The sequence below is a fragment of the Myxine glutinosa genome, chromosome 10, assembly GCF_964187855.1.
Source record: "Myxine glutinosa chromosome 10, kmMyxGlut1.1, whole genome shotgun sequence".
NCBI lineage: Eukaryota > Metazoa > Chordata > Myxini > Myxiniformes > Myxinidae > Myxine > Myxine glutinosa.
In genome coordinates, this window is record NC_136270.1 from 104,339,748 (window position 1) to 104,360,406 (window position 20,659).

At 48.6% G+C, this 20,659-nt stretch overlaps 2 protein-coding genes across 7 annotated transcripts in view; one reads left to right on the forward strand and one right to left on the reverse strand.

Moving 5' to 3' along the window:
* The window catches only part of LOC137417105 (solute carrier family 15 member 2), a 450,049-nt gene that overhangs the window by 403,211 nt on the left and 26,179 nt on the right, over window positions 1-20,659 (reverse strand). Inside the window, exon 1 of one of the 6 annotated variants that reach the window (XM_078785956.1) lies at window positions 4,162-4,177. The exons of 4 other annotated variants lie outside the window; for them this stretch is intronic. The gene's annotated coding sequence lies outside the window, so the exon portion shown is untranslated. Of the gene's footprint in view, window positions 1-4,161; window positions 4,188-20,659 lie in introns of those variants that run through there. One more of the 6 variants, XM_078785962.1, reaches the window with a different exon arrangement.
* The window catches only part of KATNIP (katanin interacting protein), a 131,253-nt gene that overhangs the window by 2,474 nt on the left and 108,120 nt on the right, over window positions 1-20,659 (forward strand). The gene's annotated exons all lie outside the window — the stretch shown is intronic.

The following is a 20,659-nucleotide window of genomic DNA, read 5'->3' on the forward strand; positions in this document are numbered from 1 at the left end:
GTTCTGTGGTCGTTACTGCATGTAAACGCATGTTTTTTTGCACGCACGTACGGGCAAGCACGTAATCGGAGAAGTAGTTACCGAGCTATGGCGATTTATTTACCAAACTAATCACAGTTACCTCCCACGGGTAACCCACGTACCCACGGGCACGGGCACCCACGTACGGGCACGTCCTAGTCTATCTATAATTCCAGTAATCTCTGTGTGTCTGTGTGTGTGTGTGTGTGTGTGTGTGTGTGTTTGTCTGTGACCGCTGTTTCTCGACAACTACCGGTCCGATATACTTGAAACTTGCCAGGTATATTGCTGGGGACCCGAGGATGTGCCTTTTCAAGGTTTGAAATTAATCGGACAAGTGGTTCCCAAGGTATGGTCACCGTACTCGCAAGCCGTTCGCTTTGGCTTTGCGAATGGACCAAACCATTTCATGTAAATAGAGGGGGGGGTTCTGTGGTCGTTCGCTTTGGCTTTGCGAATGGACCAAACCATTTCATGTAAATAGAGGGGGGGGGTTCTGTGGTCGTTACTGCATGTAAATGCATGTTTTTTTGCACGCACGTACGGGCAAGCACGTACGGGCAAGCACGTACGTGCGGGCACGCCCTAGTAATAATAATAATAATAATACATTTATTTTATATAGTGCTTTTCAAGAAGCCAAAAGACCCTTTGACAGAGTACAAAAAAAACAAGTGCAAAAAGACAAAAATCAACAGGTAAATAATCAAAGCAAAAGGAAGGAGAAGGAGAAGAGATAGTCAGGGGTTAAATGCTGTGGGTTAAATGTTGAATGCAATGTTGAACAGGTGGGTCTTGAGTGATGTTTTGAATGTGGTGAGTGAGGAGGAGTCTCTGATGGTCTGATATACATACATATATATACATACATATATATACATACATATATATACATACTTATATATACATATATATATACATACATATAGATACATACATAGAGATACATACATATATATATATATATATATATATATATATATATTTTTTTGTATACAAGATCGAGGCTCGTGAAAGAGCGAACATTAATCACACAGAAAGACAAACCGACACATAAAACATAACATCGGGAGCGGTAGACAAGATGGGGAGAGAGGGGGAAGGACACAAACACAACATTTGAGAGCAGGGACCGAGAGACATGGAGACATCGAGAGATCTGAGAGAGGGCGAGGGCTTTGGGGGGGGGGGGGCATGGGAAGGGGGCGGTGGGAGAGGTATAAAACATATGGACACTGCCAGGACTTCCAGAAAAGAAGTTGGAATTTCAAACAAGGTGGATCTGGGGTGAATTAGCGGGGGCTAGCTCGGCATTCCATGACACGTTTCTTCCATTCATCTCTGTCACTCATGGCATTAGGTAGTTCATTAACCAGACACCCAGTATCATTTGTAAGCTGATCTATATATGTTTTCGCAGGTCTCCCTGGTGCCTGTTTGCCATGAGTTGGTAACCAAATCCATCAATTACACTGCGGCACGGGCGGGAGTATCTCCTTGCGTACCGAGAGACGCTGGTACTTAGGTCATAGGACGGAAAGGCCTAATACCCTATCCAGCGCTGCCCGGGCGTGACGTCATACCCCCAGGATCGGCGACGGCCAGTATACAGGACAAGGGGTTAACCCCCCTTGGTAAGGGGAGCGCCGTCATCTGGAATCTGTAACAATTGGTACAGTCATGTGAAAAAGTAAGGACACCCCATGTAAAGTTTTGACTTTTTCAACATATTTCAACATGCAGCTATTTGATCTTCATTTCAACAATATTGATAGATAAAGGTGATATAATAAAACAAATATCATGAAACATTTACCATTTGTAGTCCATTGTATAATTTAAATAAACATCAAAGCAAATTTCACATGTGGAAAAAGTAAGTGCACCCTTGGCTTTAATAGGTGGTATTGCCACATTTGGCAGAAACGACCTCAAGTAGGCGTTTCTTATAACTGTCTACCAGTCTCTGACATCGACTGGGAGAAATTTTTGCCCACTCCTCCATGCAGAATTATTTCAGCTGTGCGATGTTTGAGGGGTTTCTTGCATGCACAGCTCGTTTCAAATCCCCCCACAACATCTCGATGGGATTTAGTTCCGGGCTTTGACTTGGCCATTCCAGAACCCTCCATTTCTTTCTTTTCAGCCATTCCTTGGTGGATTTACTGGTATGTTTTGGGTCATTGTCATGTTGCAAGGTCCACCTTCGGTTGAGCTACAACTTTCCGACAGATGGCCTCACATTATCCTCAAGCACCCTCTGCTACAATGAAGAATTCATCGTGGATTATATGATGGTGAGCTGCCCAGGCCCTGATGCAGCAAAGCTGCCCCAAACCATAATATTTCCACCACCATGCTTTGCAGTTGGTATCAGGTTCTTGTGGTCAAATGCTGTCTTAGGTTTTCGCCCAGCATGTCTTCTGGTACTGTGGCCAAATAGCTGTACGTTTGACTCATCTGTCCAGAGCACACTGTTCCAGAAGTGCTGGTCTTTGCCTAGGTGTTCATTGGCAAACTTTAGTCTTGCCCTGATGTTCTTTCTGGACAGCAAAGGTTTCCTCCTGGCACACCTCCCATGTAGATCAAATTTGTGCAGCCTCTTTCTAATGGTAGACTCGTGCACCTTGACATCAACAGTGGCAAGAGCTACCTGTAGCTCCCGTGATGACATTCTGGGGTTCTTAGAGAATTCTTTCAGGATCTTGCGGTCTGCTCTCGGGCTGAACTTGCTGGGGCGGCCTGGCCTGAACAAGTTGGCAGTTGTTTGGAATCTTCTCCACTTGTAGATGATCTTCCAGACAGTCGAATGATTGATTTCAAATTGTTTGGAGATCTTTTTAAATCCCTTCCGCGACTCGTAGGCATCTATAACCTTCTTTCCGAAGGCCTCTGAGAGCTCTTTTGATTGAGGCATGGTGACGCCGCACACTTCAACAAAGAGCAAACCAAACTAAATGTCTGAGGTTTAAATAAGACAGGTTCATCCAAGATCCTCTCTGACGATGCCCTAATCATTTGCACCTGAGCTGGTGCACCCGATTCTAATTTTAGGTATTTGAAGTAGTGATGAATGTCGGGGTGTACTTACTTTTTCCATATGCAAAATTTGCATTTATGTTTATTTAAATTATACAATGGACTACAAAATGTAAATGTCTCATGATATTTGTTATATTATATCACCTTTATCTATCAATATTGTTGAAATGAGAATCAAATAGCTGTATGTTGAAATATGTTGAAAAAGTCAAAACTTTACATGGGGTGCACTTACTTTTTCACGTGACTGTATATGTATATATATATATATATATATATATATATATTTTTTTTTTTTATATCAACCAAGGAAGAACACTGACCCAATGACATGACACTGACGTCATGCACATAAATTACGTCAACATATCACTTGTTGGCATAATTTATGTGCACGACGTTGGCGTCATGTCATTGGGTCAGTGTTCCTCTTTGGTTGATTTTAATATACCTGGCTACAAACCTCCTGACTGGTGATCAGCAGGGCAGATCAGCAGGGCAGGCCACACTTATTGCTGGAAGATCATGCAGCAAGTGCTGTGATGGGACTCCATTTGTCCACTGCTACCTCCTCAAGTTAGGGGGTTGGATTTGATATTATATATCTATATCTGTATGTATGTATGTATGTATATATATATATGTCACTGTATGTATGTATGTATGTATATATATATATATCTGTATGTATGTACGTATGTATGTATATGTATATATGTTTCCCGCAACCTCCAATCAGGCCTTATAATGGGAGATGTGAACCTCTAATCAGGCCTTATAATAGGGGATGTGAACGTCCAATCAGGCCTTATAATAGGCAGTGGGGACTACCAATTCAAAATATAAATGAATCAATCCTTAACAGGACTAATGAAAGCCACCGAATGAAGCGAACAGGTCAATCAGAATTCACCAGAGACTAAAAGTGGATTTAATAAAGGTAATAATGTCACGGGGAGGGAATTTACAAGGAAACAACAACAGTACATGATAAATCGATAATAACAAACCCCTTACCAACTACCAATTAATTATTCCTTAGGACCTATCAAATATGCCACAGGAGATACACAACAGAGGCAGACACGACTGAAATACCCGAGGTAGATAGGATGCAGGGTGACAATGTGGCAGACACGTTCCGAGCAGGTCAGCGGCCCCATGCACAGGAGCATGATGTGGGACTCGTTTAAGGAGACGTGGCTGGCTAGATGAGGGTGTGATACGAGTCGTCACTCTCTGTGTGCCTGTTGTCCACTGGTCCTTCCATGACTGTCTTTCACCACCCACTGTATAAGCGTTCGCTTGTAGCTCTCCGTGGTCCATGGTTCTGCTTGCTTCCCCCATGATTCTGCTTCTGGTTACACTTTGACAAGTGCCCTATCATTCTACACAGAAACAAAACACATATGCGAGAGATTTTGGATATAACATATTTTGCCTGGTTTCCCTTTGGCCATTCCCACAACAATATTGTCACGTCTGAAGCTCCCGGTAACACAGAAACCTCGGCGCCGAGTCCTTAGTCTCGTAAAATGGACTGAACGATCTTTTAATGCAATGCATTCAATTAATTGATTTTTCAGTTCAACTGGGCCGAAATAATGGCGGCAAACACACATGAAAACAGATGGCTGAAACATGTTTTCTTACCTTTTAATGGATGCATTGGTAAAGTAAACAGGGAAGAGGGTAACAACATGTAATAAACATCTTGAAACGAAATGAAACTAAACAAACCAAGTGAGTTAAATGGACACAGAGGTAAATGGCAATATTAAAACTTATATACAACGACTGGAAATAAAGCAATTTCCGAAACCACAAGGCACCACAGATCACACTCGTGCAACAAAACGATTATAGATAAGACTTTACTTTATCTGATATGCAGGGTGGTTGCCAGACTCAAAATAGATCGCTTCGCAAACCAGGTGTGAGACGATAGCTCCCAAGAGCCAACACAAGCACAATGAAGATGGTGTTTGGTGTGGAATGCCAGCGACAATTTGCCTCCTCAACCAGGCCTCGTGTACCACTTTTGTCCTTTTTGTGATCGCCTCCTGGTCTGCTCTCCATCCTCTTCCTGCATGCTCCACAAACGCAGGGTAATCCCAGCTTGGGTCCACCCCAAGACACGAAGCCGCAATTGGTCCCCTCCAAAACTCTGTGATCAGTTTTGCTTCCACACTAAGCATTTGGCATCTCTAGACTGAACAACGATGCCTCCTCTTTTTCGTATCCAGGTCTCTCCTATGTCCTCCTTCCTCAAGCGAGGTCCCTCTCGTTCTCCTCCTCCTGGGCAGAGACCTCCCCTCTGCCCATGGGGGTGGTGCCAATACAAAAATAATTGCTGATGGCACTTCCATCTCCATAGCACATTATGCCGCTATGGCTGACACACACTGGCCAGACAAATGTGTCCCTCTTTTGTGAGAAGTTCTCGCCCACTAACCCCACCTACCACGTGAGGTATTCACATTCACAAATTAAAGCCTAACCTATCTATAAATTACATACGCTGCCTCCTCAGTGTCATGTATAACAAACGACTTAACCCGACGACTTAACCCGACATGTCTCTGTTACATGGCAATTTAACCGATACTCAAAACACATGGACCACACTACACTTACCACAGTCTAGCCACGGGCCCCCACCCCCTCCCTTTCAAGAAACAATAAGTAAACCGTTTATTTTTATGAATCAGGCAAAGAGTAGGCATATATATATATATATATATAAAGTTTTTTCTTTGGGAGAATCCATTATCATCTAAAATGTGAGAGCTCAAATTCAAGAATGCAAAAGCCCAACCGACTCGAGGTTTTGTCAAAAAATACCATGGCTCAGAAAGTCTAATGTTTCAGGCTGTACAGGGTGGGCTTTCACCAAGGACTAACACAGTGCTTGATGAAGGCAACTGTCACTGAAACATTAGACTTTCTGGGGCATGGTGGGTTTTAATATCTTTGATTTATTTATTTTGGATCTGGGTAGGTATGTGGGGTTCGCCTGAAATTTTCCGTCCTTACCTTTGATATCCGAGGGTTGAAGTTTTCAAAGCCACAGAGAGGCTGATGTCATTTGCGCCAAGAGGCTTTATAGATTGTTTCGAATGAAACAAACACTTTTGGAAAGATGCCACTGAGTTGTAAAAGCATGCAATGCAAACATGAACCTAAAGGCCAACTTTGAAATTGTTTCTTCATTCTTGCCATGAACTTGTGGTCGAAGAACCACAGATTCCAATTCTCAGAATGTAAAATTGTGTGCCAACGTCATTCATGGTTGATAAACTTGTTTAACAACTTTTTATTTGGGTATGAGTCAGTCTTTATGGGAAGTTGGAGACCTTTGAACTGAACTGAAAAAAGCATACACAGAGGATAGGCCAAACATTGCAATACAATACAATATTGTCCCCCTTCCAGGTTTCTGCAGGGCATACACGGGCAACCATCAACCCCCTTCTGGTTGAACGACCTAAATCCAGGATCACTGCTCACCTCCACTCATTCATTGCTCTTTCCTCCGACGTATGGAACCAACTTCCACATTCTCTTCAATCTCATTCTTCCTTCCTGGTCTTCAAGGTAGCTGTTCACCGCCATCTCAGATTGTCCCCAATCCAAAACCACGATCTTCTCTACCCTCGTCAACCTCCCCCCCCCTCCCCTCCCCAACACAACTCATTCCCCCCTCATTCCAAATTTCAGTTTCTCTCCTGACAGTTTCCTTCTGTGTCCATCTTGCACACCCCATGTATCCTGTCTTGCCCCACATGTGTCCCACACCCATTGTTTGTCCAAGTCTCCCTCTATATTGGCCTACAACTCTGCTGTTGGTGTTCCTTCCTCTCTCAACTGTTCCTTTTGTCCTGTTGTGTCCTGGTCCATTCAGTGTACTAATTCCAGCTCTTCCGCAAGCCTCGACGATGTATTAAATAATATATTAAAATGGTCACCTCCTTCTTTCTTTCATAATGCCAATAGGGTAAACATGTTTCTTTTTTACTTCATGCAGCAAGGACAGGAAAAGTAGATGGCAAGCATTTGTAGAATGTTTCATCAAAACACTTTTCCCCCCAAAATTGCAACTATTATTCTCAAACGGTACTCGAACCTAACTTTTCTTGTACCGTATTTAATATATGATACTTATTCAATGCAAACAAAAACTCTGGAATTGGCTGAGATACGTTCAAGCCCAATTCCAAAGAGTTTAAAAGAAATGCCCATGTACAAAATACTGTAGTTTGTGGTTGATGTGTACATCTATATATATATATATGTGTGCAGTGTCTGTGTTGTGTTGTACTGTCTTGTCTTGTGTTGTCACTGAACTACTCCCTGAAACTTTATGAAATCCTACCAAACTTCTGGTATGCACCTATCTCTCCCGTCGGTATGTCCCAAGGGTATTTTTTGAAAAATTTCCCAAGTTTTTTTTTGGGGGGAATTCTTTAGGAAATTTTTTTTTTTTCAACTTCAATTGTTTATAAAATGTAATACCACGTATATTACAAATACATTTGTGCATTATGATTGTTTAAATTATGATTGGTGTAAACCATGACAAAACAGCAACTCTGGTTCAGTCATTTATCTATATCTCTACACATCTGGGCAGTCTGTGTTGTCACTGAACGACTCCCTGAAACTTTTGTTTCCGTGGTTGTGAAGTGTTTTTAATAACGTTGTGGTGGTTTTGAATCACGTGGTGGTGAGGTATTTTGAATTATGTGGTGGTGAGGTGTTTTTAAATAACGTGGTGGTGAGGTGTTTTTAAATCACATGGTGGTGAGGTGTTTTAAAATCACATGGTGGTGAGGTGTTTTTAAATCACATGGTGGTGAGGTGTTTTTAAATCACATGGTGGTGAGGTGTTTTTAAATCACATGGTGGTGAGGTGTTTTTAAATCATGTGGTGGTGAGGTGTTTTGAATTACTTGGTGGTGAGGTATTTTGAATTACTTGGTGGTGAGGTGTTTTGAATTACTTGGTGGTGAGGTGTTTTTAATTACTTGGTGGTGAGGTGTTTTGAATTACTTGGTGGTGAGGTGTTTTTAAATCACATGGTGGTGAGGTGTTTTTAAATCATGTGGTGGTGAGGTGTTTTGAATTACTTGGTGGTGAGGTATTTTGAATTACTTGGTGGTGAGGTGTTTTGAATTACTTGGTGGTGAGGTGGTTTGAATTACTTGGTGGTGAGGTGTTTTGAATTACTTGGTGGTGAGGTGGTTTGAATTACTTGGTGGTGAGGTGTTTTGAATTACTTGGTGGTGAGGTGTTTTTAATTATTTGGTGGTGAGGTGTTTTTAAATCATGTGGTGGTGAGGTGTTGTGGTGAGGTGTTTTGAATTACTTGGTGGTGACGTGTTTTGAATTACTTGGTGGTGATGTGTTTTGAATTACGTGGTGGTGAGGTGTTTTTAAATCATGTGGTGGTGAGGTGTTTTGAATTACTTGGTGGTGAGGTGTTTTCAATTACTTGGTGGTGACGTGTTTTGAATTATGTGGTGGTGAGGTGTTTTGAATTATGTGGTGGTGAGGTGTTTTTAAATCATGTGGTGGTGAGGTGTTTTGAATTACTTGGTGGTGAGGTGTTTTGAATTACATGGTGGTGAAGTGTTTTGAATTAGTTGGTGATAAGGTGTTTTGAATTACTTGGTGGTGAGGTGTTTTTGAATTACATGGTGGTGAGGTGTTTTGAATTACGTGGTGGTGAGGTGTTTTGAATTACTTGGTGGTGAGGTGTTTTGAATTACTTGGTGGTGAGGTGTTTTTGAATTACATGGTGGTGAGGTGTTTTGAATTACGTGGTGGTGAGGTGTTTTGAATTACGTGGTGGTGAGGTGTTTTGAATTCGATGGGGGTGAGGTGTTTTGAATTACGAGGTGGTAAGGTGTTTTGAATTACGTGGTGGAGAGAGGTGCTTTGAATTACATGGGGTGAGGTGTTTTGAATTACATGGGGTGAGGTGTTTTGGATTACGTGGTGGTGAGGTGTTTTGGATTACGTGGTGGTGAGGTGTTTTGAATTACATGGGGTGAGGTGTTTTGGATTACGTGGTGGTGAGGTGTTTTAAATTTCGTGGGGGTGAAGTGTTTTAAATTTCGTGGGGGTGAAGTGTTTTAAATTATGTGGTGGTGAGGTGTAATTGTCCCAAATTTCCAGTCTGCACCTGCCCCTATGTATGCGCTGAGGGGTTCTTTTCTGAAATTTTTTTTTTTTCCACCTTAAATCTTCAACCTAAATTGCTTATAAAAATGTAATACCACAAACACTACAAATAAATTTGTGCAAAATAATTGTTTGTATTATGATTGGTGTAAATCATGACAACACAGCAACTCAGGTGCAGTCATTATCCTCAGTTAAAATAAGCCTGCTCCTCAGTAACGACACGTGGTGAGGCGAGCGCAGTGAGCCGAGCCAAGCTAGTATAATATATATATATATATAATATATATATATATAATATATTATATATATATATATATATATATATATATATATATATATATATATATATATATATATATATATATATATATATATATATATATTGTTACAGACACGACTTTGATGTTATGGTGGGCCGAGCGGAATGGCCGCCGTGTCCGCACAAGTTACCCGATTATACTCGAACGTTGCCGAGTCGCGCTATGCTAAATCAATGATGGAAAAGACACAACGGCTGGATTAAAATGACACGACACCAGGGATACGGTTCTCAAGACCTCCGGAGGAGGTTATATTAGGGCGGAAGGTCAGATTACAACGACAAGAGGGACAGCATAGAAAGGCAGGCACTTAGACACACTCTTATATTAGCCCCGACAGACGACAGATAAACGGGACAAAACTGACTCACACGGGGATTGATGGCAAGGAGGGGCAGGTCTTCGATGGCTCAAGGTGCACCTTGGCTCAGGGGCAAAATCGACCCGGTCCAGTCCAAAGATGCGGGAGGTCTCACTCAGCGCTTGGAGGTGGTGACTTGTCTTCTCAAGCTGGGGGCGCATCTGACGTCACGTCCGGTAAGTCACTGCGTATATCCGGCGGGGAGTGACACGCCCTCGGCTAGTTAGCTCCGCCCCAGATGGAATCGGTCCGCCCTTCTTATTGGGTGCGGGGGGGTTACCGGCTCCGCCCCTGACGAGGAGCTGACAGCCGGCCCCTTCGTGGTAACCCCGTGGAGCGCATGGGCAATGGCGGCTAACCACGCCGCAGTGAGGACGCACACTCCCCGCGCCGCGCCGCCCCCAATCTCCTCTGTTGTTGTAGTTGTAGTTGTTGTTGTTGTTGTTGTAGTTGTTGTTGTTGTTGTAGTTGTTGTTTCATGGGGAAGATGGGAGGAGGTAAGGGGAGGTCCTAAACTCACTACTGGTGCCATACAATCACATTCTGGTGCAACGAAGAGTCAGAATTAATGGAAACGAGTCCTTAACTGACATAGACTAAGAATAACTAGCAAGATGTCCGAAAGTTGTCTACGTGAGATGCGGTGGACCTGGGCACGACATTTAATGGGGGAAAAAGGGGAAGGTCGGTTCTACAGAGTGTTATTTACAGGCAATGGGACTAGGGAATGGGGGATTGGGGATAGTTGGGGAGTATTGGGGAAATAGGGGAGTATTTACAAGCGGATATTGAGGCCAAGTCCCATATCCGCAACATTGCACCCTTCTCTACCCTCGGGGCGTCCCGACCCGATAAATTTTTACCTATTTTAGTGTGGCACTCAGATGTAGTTCCCTCGACTATTAACTCTACCCTGAGTGCGACAGTTTTACAGATATTCACAAATGAGTAAATATGTCCCCCTGCGACGTTGCACCCTTCTCCTCACAGAAACACACCCACAGGATAACCGAATCCGGAAAGAATTCACAAACTAAACATACAGCCGGTAGGGAGCATTATTTACAAGACTACGCTGCTATTTACACTACGATCCAGGACCTGTTTTTGGAGGAACACATGCAGATGTTATGCATAGAGAGAGAGCACGCATGCCAGCATCGATACACCAACCCACGAGTGCTCTGTGGCCTTACGGCCTTTAATAATGTGCAGAGCACCCCATCCAAGCACCAAAAGCACCACCCCAGCACCAATCGGTGCAGTCACCATTGTTCAATGAATAAAAATAAATTCAACAACCCCTAACCCTGCAGGTGTCTCTTGCTCTTCGTGTGGTGCACTTGGCCTTCTTACTTCCTTAGAAAATAAAGAAAGGCGCCAACCGCGTCCATTTCCTTATTGTGGCCGTCAGGGGGCCAACTATTAGTGGTTCACCTGTATGGCATAGGTGCCACGTTGACCCATAGGTCCATCCATGGGTGGTGCTTGGCCGCAAAAGAACTGCGGTCCATGGTGGGTGGCCACAACATTGCGGTCCATATGGTGTATCGATCCAGGCAGCAAGCAGCGAAAGTGCAGGCCCACAACTGCGAAGCCAGCACCTCTCTCTCCTCTCTCTCTCTGCCCCAAAGCCAGATCCTCGGAGGTGGGAGACAAAAGAAGCAGACAAGTGAGTAAGGTGGTAAGGGCGCAAAAGTGCACGCAACACAAGGTAATGCACACTAGGGGCACATGGGAACCAGGTGAGACAGGTACGTTCCTACCGTACGCTCCCCCCCCCCCCCCCCCACCAGGTAACCTACATGGCCCCTCCCTTACCCCTTACTGTATCCACAAAACACAACACTACCCATAAACATCTACTTTACAAATCAACAAACGTCCCTACTGTCTTCCCCGTTCCTCCCATAAACCAAATTCGTCTTCTCTCCCTCCTAACCAATCAAATTTGCCATTTTCAACTCTCATCCATATTTGCCATCTCCAACTGAACATCAAAATTTGCCATTACCAATTCATCATCAGTCCCTCCTAAGGAGGGAGAGATGGAATCACCCCAATGTCTCATCCACGTCATGATGCGTCTCACCAATCCACACAGCAATTCTCAGTTCCTGCACACAGAACAAAGAAAACACAGGTGTGGAGTCATCATCATCACCACAGGTAAGTGGCTGCGTATGGTGCGACAGGTTCATCAATCCTAACTATTTCCTAAATGACTTTAACAACTTTACACTACCCGGGGTCTTTCTCCGGCCAATCCATTGGCCAACTTACACTATGGGTTCTAAAAACCAATTCCCATTGGCCAAACTGTGGTGCTTTCTAATTTGGGGTCTCACTCCCCCGATTCATCTCCCGGTGCCCTCGCACAATTTCTGGGCTGTGGCGTGTACCTCTCCCAGCGGGTCTACCCACCTGCACACCTCCACCACTGCAGTTGCCTCCGAGCTTACCTGCTCCTTACCCTAACCTAACTACCTGGGGAAGGCCCTCTGGCGCTCTCCCCACTCGGTGCCCTCTCTGGCACTGGGCTACCCGGGTCCATCCTCCGGATCCTCGGGCCCCACTCACAACTACCGGCTCCCAGAGCCCACCTGCGGCCTCACCCGGCCGACATCCTCACAGTGGTGGAGTGCCCAACCAACTACACACACTAACAGGCTACACGCCCAGCCATTTCCACAACACTAATGCACCCATCCACAACACCATTCTGCAACCGCACCACAAATGCCAATATCCAACCACAATTTACCTGTACCCTCTACCTAACACTTACACTACCCGCCCCGGGTATCCGTGATGGGGGTCCACTCTTCCCCCATTCACACCTTCGCACCATGCACACCACTCCATACCACTTACTCCAACTCTCTCCACACACCTGTACTTGCACACCTGTGCTCTCACACCTGGTGCCACCTGCACCCTTCTCTCCCCAAGCGCATTCGCGCTGATCCACACACTCACTACTCATACACTGCTCCACACACCTGTCCAGTTGCACACCTGTGCAATCACACCTGTTCAATTCTCACACACACGGCATCATCTCAGCTAACTACTCCCTTCTGAAACTTGCGCTTCCCAGTCGTCCCTTTAAACTATTGCGCTCCCTCGTCATTATCATCCATACTAATCTACCTGCGTCCCCACTACAGGTATCAGTCACTAACTAAACTTAACGTTACCTAATGTCATCTTCTAGGGCCCTATCAATATAACCTAACCCACCCGGGCTAGTTTCCACTGCCATCAACCCCATAAGCTATTGCGCATTTGCCCCACCATGGGAAGGGTGACAGGGATGCCACCCTTACCCACCGGGCCCATCGCTCCTCAATCCCCCAGTCCTCTGGCACTAATAAGCCCCCCTTATTCAGAGGTACTGGGTCCCGCCTCGGCATCTAAAGCCGAGGCAATCCACGGGGGCGCCTGCTCGCCGGTGTAAGGTCTTATCCGGTCGGCGTGGACGATCCGAGGGAGGGCTCGTGGCCCCATTTTGATCTTAATGACCACGTCACAGATTTGCGACAGGACGACTCCTGGGCCTTGCCAGGGGGAGGTGAGTTTTGGGCACCTTCCCTTCCGTCTCCGGGGATTAAAGAACCAAATCTTCATCCCCGGAGCGTATTGACTCCCCTGGCTCCGGTCGTCGTACCTGCGCTTCATCTTTTCCCCCGCCAGATGGAGTTGGCGGCGGGCGAAGGCATGGACTAGCTCCATGCCTTCCTCTAGGTGACGTGCGTACCCCTCCCTCGGCGGGTTAACCACTGTGTCTGGCACGGGACCGCATAGCAAGTCGGCGGGAGCCTGTAACTCCCGCCCATACATAAGCAACGCTGGACTGCATGCGGTGGCCCCGTGCTGGCTGGTTCGGTAGGCCATGAGCAAATAAGGGAGATGTTCGTCCCAGTCTTCCTGACGGGTGGCGGTGAACAGTGCCAGTTGTTGGATTAGAGTTCGGTTAAATCTTTCCACCATCCCGTCAGATTGAGGTCTTAAAGGCGTTGTTCTGGTTTTCCGAATTGACAGGAGACTGCACACATCTTTTAGCAATTTGCTCTCAAAATTTCGTCCCTGGTCGGTGTGCAACTCCTGTGGAATCCCATGCCGGCACACAAATCGTTCCACGAAGGCCTGCGCTACCACCCCTGCTTCTTGGTTGGGGAGGGCGTAGGCCTCCGGCCACTTGGTGAAGTAGTCCATCACAACGAGGATGTACTTATTACCTAGGCGGGTGCGGGGTAGTGGGCCTAGGATATCCATGGTCACCCGCTCTAGGGGGGCCCCCACCTGGTGTAATTGAAGGGGGGCCCTCATCCTCCGTGCTGGTCCCTTTTTGGCAGTACAGGCGTCGCATCTCCGACACCAGTCCTGTATGTCGCGCCCCATATTCACCCAATAAAACCTCCGGCGTACCCGCGATGTTGTCTTTGTCCTGCCCAAATGGCCGCCGGGGCGGGTACCGTGCACCTGTTGCAATATTTCGGTCTTAAATTTGTTTGGGACTACCACCAGCCAGGAAGTTCTATCAGAGGGAACCTCCACCCACTTGCGATACAAGATGTTATCCTTCAATTCCAGAGTTTTCCACTGAGCCCAATATGCCTTTGTTTGTGCCCCGAGGGGGGTGACCTCTTCCCCCTTTGGTCTTTGCCCCAATTTGACCCAATTGAACACTGGCCCCAGGACAGGATCCTCCTGCTGGGCCGTGCTCCATGCCAAAGTTCCGAATTCCTCATCTGCGGTTAGTGGCAAAATTGGCCCTCTCACCCGGGTTGCCCGGACAACGAGGGTCGGGTCCGAATCGCCCAATTGTTCCCTCTCCTCGTGTCTCGCACAAAATTTGCAGTTTTCCCCCAGACAAGGACGCCGAGAGAGTGCGTCCGCATTACCATGGGCCTTCCCGGCCCTATGGGCCACATCAAAATCGTACTGCTGCAACTTTTCCAACCACCTTGCAATTTGGCCCTCTGGTTCCTTGAACCGAAGGAGCCATTGCAAGGAGGAATGGTCAGTTCTAACCAAAAATTTCCGCCCGTACAAGTACGGGTGGAAATGGTTCATGGCAGCCAGCATAGCCAATAACTCTTTGCGAGTGACGCAATAATTTCGCTCGGGCCTACTTAAGGCCCGACTATAATAACCAATCACTCTCTCCACGCCCTCCTGTGTATGAGACAAAACTGCGCCCAATCCTTCCTGGCTCGCATCCGTGTCCAGGGTAAATGCCCCGTTGCTAGTGGGGTAAGCTAGAAGGGGTGCGGATGTCAGACACCCCTTCAATTTTTGGAAGGCCTCGTGGCACTCCCGTGTCCAATTAAATCGCGTCCCCTTCTCCGTAAGCCGGTGGAGGGGACGGGCCAACTCCGCAAATTTCGCCACAAAGCGCCGGTAGTAGGAGCAGAGTCCCAAAAATCCCCGCACCTCTTTGATGGTACGTGGTGCGGGCCACTCCTCTACCGCTTTAATTTTGTCTGGGTCCGTTTTTACCCCCTCGCGGCCGATCACGTGACCTAGATAGGCCACCTCTCTTGCAAACAAAGTGCACTTACTCGGGTTCAGCTTCAACCCTGCCTGTCTGAGGCACCCGAACACTTGGTCCAAATTAGCTACTGCCTGGGGGAACGTTTGGGCATGTACCAGGACGTCATCCAGGTACACCAGGCATGATTGCCATGGCATGCCGCCTAGTACATGCTCCATCAATCTTTCAAAGGTGGCGGGGGCGTTACACAAACCAAACGGCATCACAGTAAACTGATACAGTCCCTTACCTGTGGAAAATGCCGTTTTCTCCTTCCCTGCCCTATCCATTTCCACCTGCCAATACCCACTCTTGAGGTCCAAAGTTGAAAACCAATTTGAGCCTGCAACGGCATCGAGGGTGTCATCAATCCTTGGCAGGGGATATGAGTCCTTGAGTGTCACGTTGTTTAGCTGGTGATAGTCCACGCAGAACCGCGTGGTCCCATCCTTCTTTTTGACCAGCACAACAGGTGACATCCAAGGACTTCCCGAGGGCTCGATCACGCCTGCGTCGAGCATTTTTTCAACCTGCTCGTCAGCTTCCGCCCTCTTGCTCCAAGGGAGCCGTCGGGCGGCCTGACGAATAGGCCGGGCCTCACCGGTGTGGATCTGATGTTTCACTAGGCCCGTACGTCCAATATCCTCGGTGGACAGGGAGAAGAGGTCCAAATGGGACCCAACCAGTTTGTGTAAGGCCTCCCTCTGGGTACCTCCCAACTCTACGCTACTACGATTTACCATCTCGCAAATGGGATCGGGCCAATTCCTACTTGTTATTGAAGGCTCCCCCTGGGGTCGGCTCGGCTGGACGTTCTCGCCCCTCACTGTCGCGACTTCCTCAACTGGGGTGCAGCCAGCTACCCTCGTGCCCCTTACGTGGTTCTGTACTCATATTTATTACTCGGACGGCCACTACCGGTCCGTCCGTTTTTACAAGGGTGCGGCCCACGATTAAACCCGGTATGGACTGCGCTGCCACCGGTTCGACCAGGCCGCAGGACTCCTGCCATGTTGGGCGAGCTGCCCACCGGGCCGGCACTATCGCCTCGGCCCTTGGGGGGATGGTCACGGCCTCGGAAGCCTCCAGCTCCGCTCTCTCGGCCGTGCTCACTCCCCCTAACGGCAGCTCTTCTACTCCCACCTGCAGGATCCCCCGGCACAAGTCGATTTTACAACCGCTGGCAGTCAACAAATCCAACCCTATTAAACATGGGTCGCACACCTCCGCCACCCAAACATCTATCTCCCTCCTTACCGACCCTAACTTGAGGGTCACAGAACCACGCCCTATGATCGGGGCCGTTACCCCGGTAGCAAGCTGCAAACTATAATTTTGCAGGCGCTGGATCTTATCCCAGCCACCTGCGCTCGAATCAAGGACCACAGGGCTGATGATCGTGGCGCTAGCTCCTGTGTCCACTACGGCGTCTACCCCCACGCCGGCAATTTTGCATCTAATTGTCAGGCTACCGGTTCCAATTTGGCCACAATAAATGACCTGTCGCGTCAATGAGGGCTCTCCTCCATCCTCTGCTGCCGAACACCGCCCTACGTGCCCGACACCTTCTAGTTTCCCGGGGTCTGGCGGGGGGGGTGTCTGGGGTCGGCTAACCCGCTCCCCCCTGGGCGGAGTTGAGGACCTCAACCGCCGGGGATCATCCCGGCGCGCGGCTCGACAGTGCCGCGCCAGGTGACCCAGACGGTTGCAGGTATAGCACCTCACCTGATAAGGTGCTTGCCTCCGGAATTCCAAATTTCCCCCCCTGTAGGTCCGAATTGGATTACCCGCTCGTGGTCCACCGCGGGCCACCTCCGGGGCCGCCTGCCATGGTTCAGGTCCCGCCAGGCGCTGGTCCACCAGCCTCCGGACCATGCCCGCCAGGTCAGGACCCACGTCGGGGGCGGGCCCCCTAAGGGGTCCGCCCTCCATCGGGGGTCCCACCTGGCGGACTGCCATTGCGAGACGCTCGCCCCCCCGGGCCAGGGGCCTCGCTGCTTCCCAACGGGCCGCAGCGTCAGCCGCCTGGCTCAGAGTCTGCGGGCGCCACATGGCGAGCTGTTGCCGGAGCTCAATGTCCGGGAGGGCCTGGATAAAATGGTCCAGCGCCAGGCTTTCCCGGGAATCCGCTGCCATGCTAGCATGTGCGATCCCCACTGCACGGCGAATGTCGTGGGCAAGTTCCCCGATGGCTTCCTGGGGCTTGCGCTTTCGCAGCGCGAGCTGAGCTTTAACAAGCTCGCTCTGCTGTTCTATTCCGAATCGATTAATTAGGGCGTCGCGGAGGGCTGGCAGGGTGAGAGCACCCGCTGGTAATGCCGTCAGCACCTCCGCCGCCGCGCCGTGCAATGCGGCCACCAGGTGTACTCCACCTTCGTCCTCACCCCAACCGTTGCCCTTACACACACAGTCGAACTGCGCCAGGTACGCGCGTAGATCACTCTTGCCGTCATACGGCGCGAGTGGGACCTTGTGGGACCACCTCGTATGCGAGTCGTTGCCCGCCTGCCGGACCCCGTGCGTCGCCCCTTGCGGGGTCAGCGCGGGGCCGAACCGGCTGGGCCCCCACAGTACATTACCCCCTAGGGGCTCTCGTGCCTCTCCGGTCCCTCCAACAACTACCCCTGTTGGTGTCGATGCATGGGTCACACCTCCGCAACCCGCTACCCATTCCATACCACCACAACCTTGCTCACCCACACCTCGCACCTCTCGTTCCATACCCTCCGGACCAGCCATACACCTCACTCTTGGCCTCTCACGAACATCCGGGTCTATCTCGACCCCCAAGCTTATTAAATCACCTGGCGCATCATACGCACGACCATATTGGTCACCACTTACACCGGGTCCTCTTTCTTTTCGCTGCTCCTCCATCACCTGCGAATCCCTCATCTGGTTAATGAGCACATCATCACGATTCGAACACAGACTTTGGACCAATTCTTTTACTTCCTCCTTTATCTCTTTCTTATCCTCTCTCCGTCGCTTTTTAATTTCGCTCACCGCCTCTTCCACTTCTTCTAATTTCTGTTTCACCTCCTTCATCTCCTCGTGCGCCCCTTTAAGTTCTTCCTCTAACTCCACTTTATTTTTTTCTATGTGCTCCCGCACCTCCCGCTCTTTAACCTCCATCACCTCTACCACTTTGTTCATTTTTCTCGTCAAGTCCTCATGTACCGTCTGACACTCTTTTTTAATTACCCCTACGTCCTTTTTCATCTCCTTCTGCGTCGATTTTAACCCCTCTATTACCGCTGTGTTCTTCTTTACCTGTTCCCCCAACTCCTTTTGTCCCACTGTCAGTTGTTCTACTCCCAGCGTCAACTCCTCTATACCACTTTGCAATTTTACAGTCCCCTTTCTCACCTCCTTCTCCATGCGCTCCTTACAGTGCCTCACCTCCTCGCGCACTCCTCCGACCTCCTCACTCACACCTCTTCTGATCTCCTCTCCCATCACTTGCATCTCCTGCCCAGATGCCACCCTCATCTGCTCCATTTCCTCCCTGTGAGCATCCAGTTTAGTTTCTACCCCCATTCTGACCCCCTCTATCTGCTGCCCCATTTGGTTAACTTCCCTTTCCGCTTGGTCCCTCATGTCCCTCAATTTGCCTTCCATCCTGTTTTCTAACCCCTCTAACCCATTTCTCACCTCTTTTATCCCATTGTCTAACCCCTCAAAATTTTTGTCTACCTTCTCACCAGTACCCCTCGCTTCGTCCCTCATTACCCCCATTTGGCCCTCTAATCGCTCACTATCAACCCTCATTTGCTCACTCTGAGCATCCATCCGGTTCCCCATTACCCCCATTTGGTTTCCCAACCACTCACTATCAGCCCTCATTCCCACCATTTGTTCCATAAGGGCCCTCATTTGCAGGAGGAAAAGGTTCGAATCCACCAGGGGCGCTGCCACGGTCGCGGGCGCGGTGACCAGCGAGGCGCCATTTTGTGCGTCTGCTACCCTCGCTGCTTCGCTCTCCTCACGTCTCTCAATTTGGTCCTGGACCGACCCTGCCTCACTCTCCTCTACCGGAACCCAGCTATCTTGATCCGCCATAGCGCGACTTTCAAAATTCGGGTTTTTATATTTTGTAAAACACAATGAAATTTCGTCGTTATAATTTCGAGCGCGGGAAACGCGCTCCGGATCGAATTCTACCTCCCAACACCAATTGTTACCCTAGTGGTACAATTGGTGTTCCAAAATTTGGGCCTAATAAATTTAGTCCCAGGTCCGAATCCGACACTCCTGACACCAATTGTTACAGACACGACTTTGATGTTATGGTGGGCCGAGCGGAATGGCCGCCGTGTCCGCACAAGTTACCCGATTATACTCGAACGTTGCCGAGTCGCGCTATGCTAAATCAATGATGGAAAAGACACAACGGCTGGATTAAAATGACACGACACCAGGGATACGGTTCTCAAGACCTCCGGAGGAGGTTATATTAGGGCGGAAGGTCAGATTACAACGACAAGAGGGACAGCATAGAAAGGCAGGCACTTAGACACACTCTTATATTAGCCCCGACAGACGACAGATAAACGGGACAAAACTGACTCACACGGGGATTGATGGCAAGGAGGGGCAGGTCTTCGATGGCTCAAGGTGCACCTTGGCTCAGGGGCAAAATCGACCCGGTCCAGTCCAAAGATGCGGGAGGTCTCACTCAGCGCTTGGAGGTGGTGACTTGTCTTCTCAAGCTGGGGGCGCATCTGACGTCACGTCCGGTAAGTCGCTGCGTATATCCGGCGGGGAGTGACACGCCCTCGGCTAGTTAGCTCCGCCCCAGATGGAATCGGTCCGCCCTTCTTATTGGGTGCGGGGGGGTTACCGGCTCCGCCCCTGACGAGGAGCTGACAGCCGGCCCCTTCGTGGTAACCCCGTGGAGCGCATGGGCAATGGCGGCTAACCACGCCGCAGTGAGGACGCACACTCCCCGCGCCGCGCCGCCCCCAATCTCCTCTGTTGTTGTAGTTGTAGTTGTTGTTGTTGTTGTAGTTGTTGTTGTTGTTGTTGTAGTTGTTGTTTCATGGGGAAGATGGGAGGAGGTAAGGGGAGGTCCTAAACTCACTACTGGTGCCATACAATCACATTCTGGTGCAACGAAGAGTCAGAATTAATGGAAACGAGTCCTTAACTGACATAGACTAAGAATAACTAGCAAGATGTCCGAAA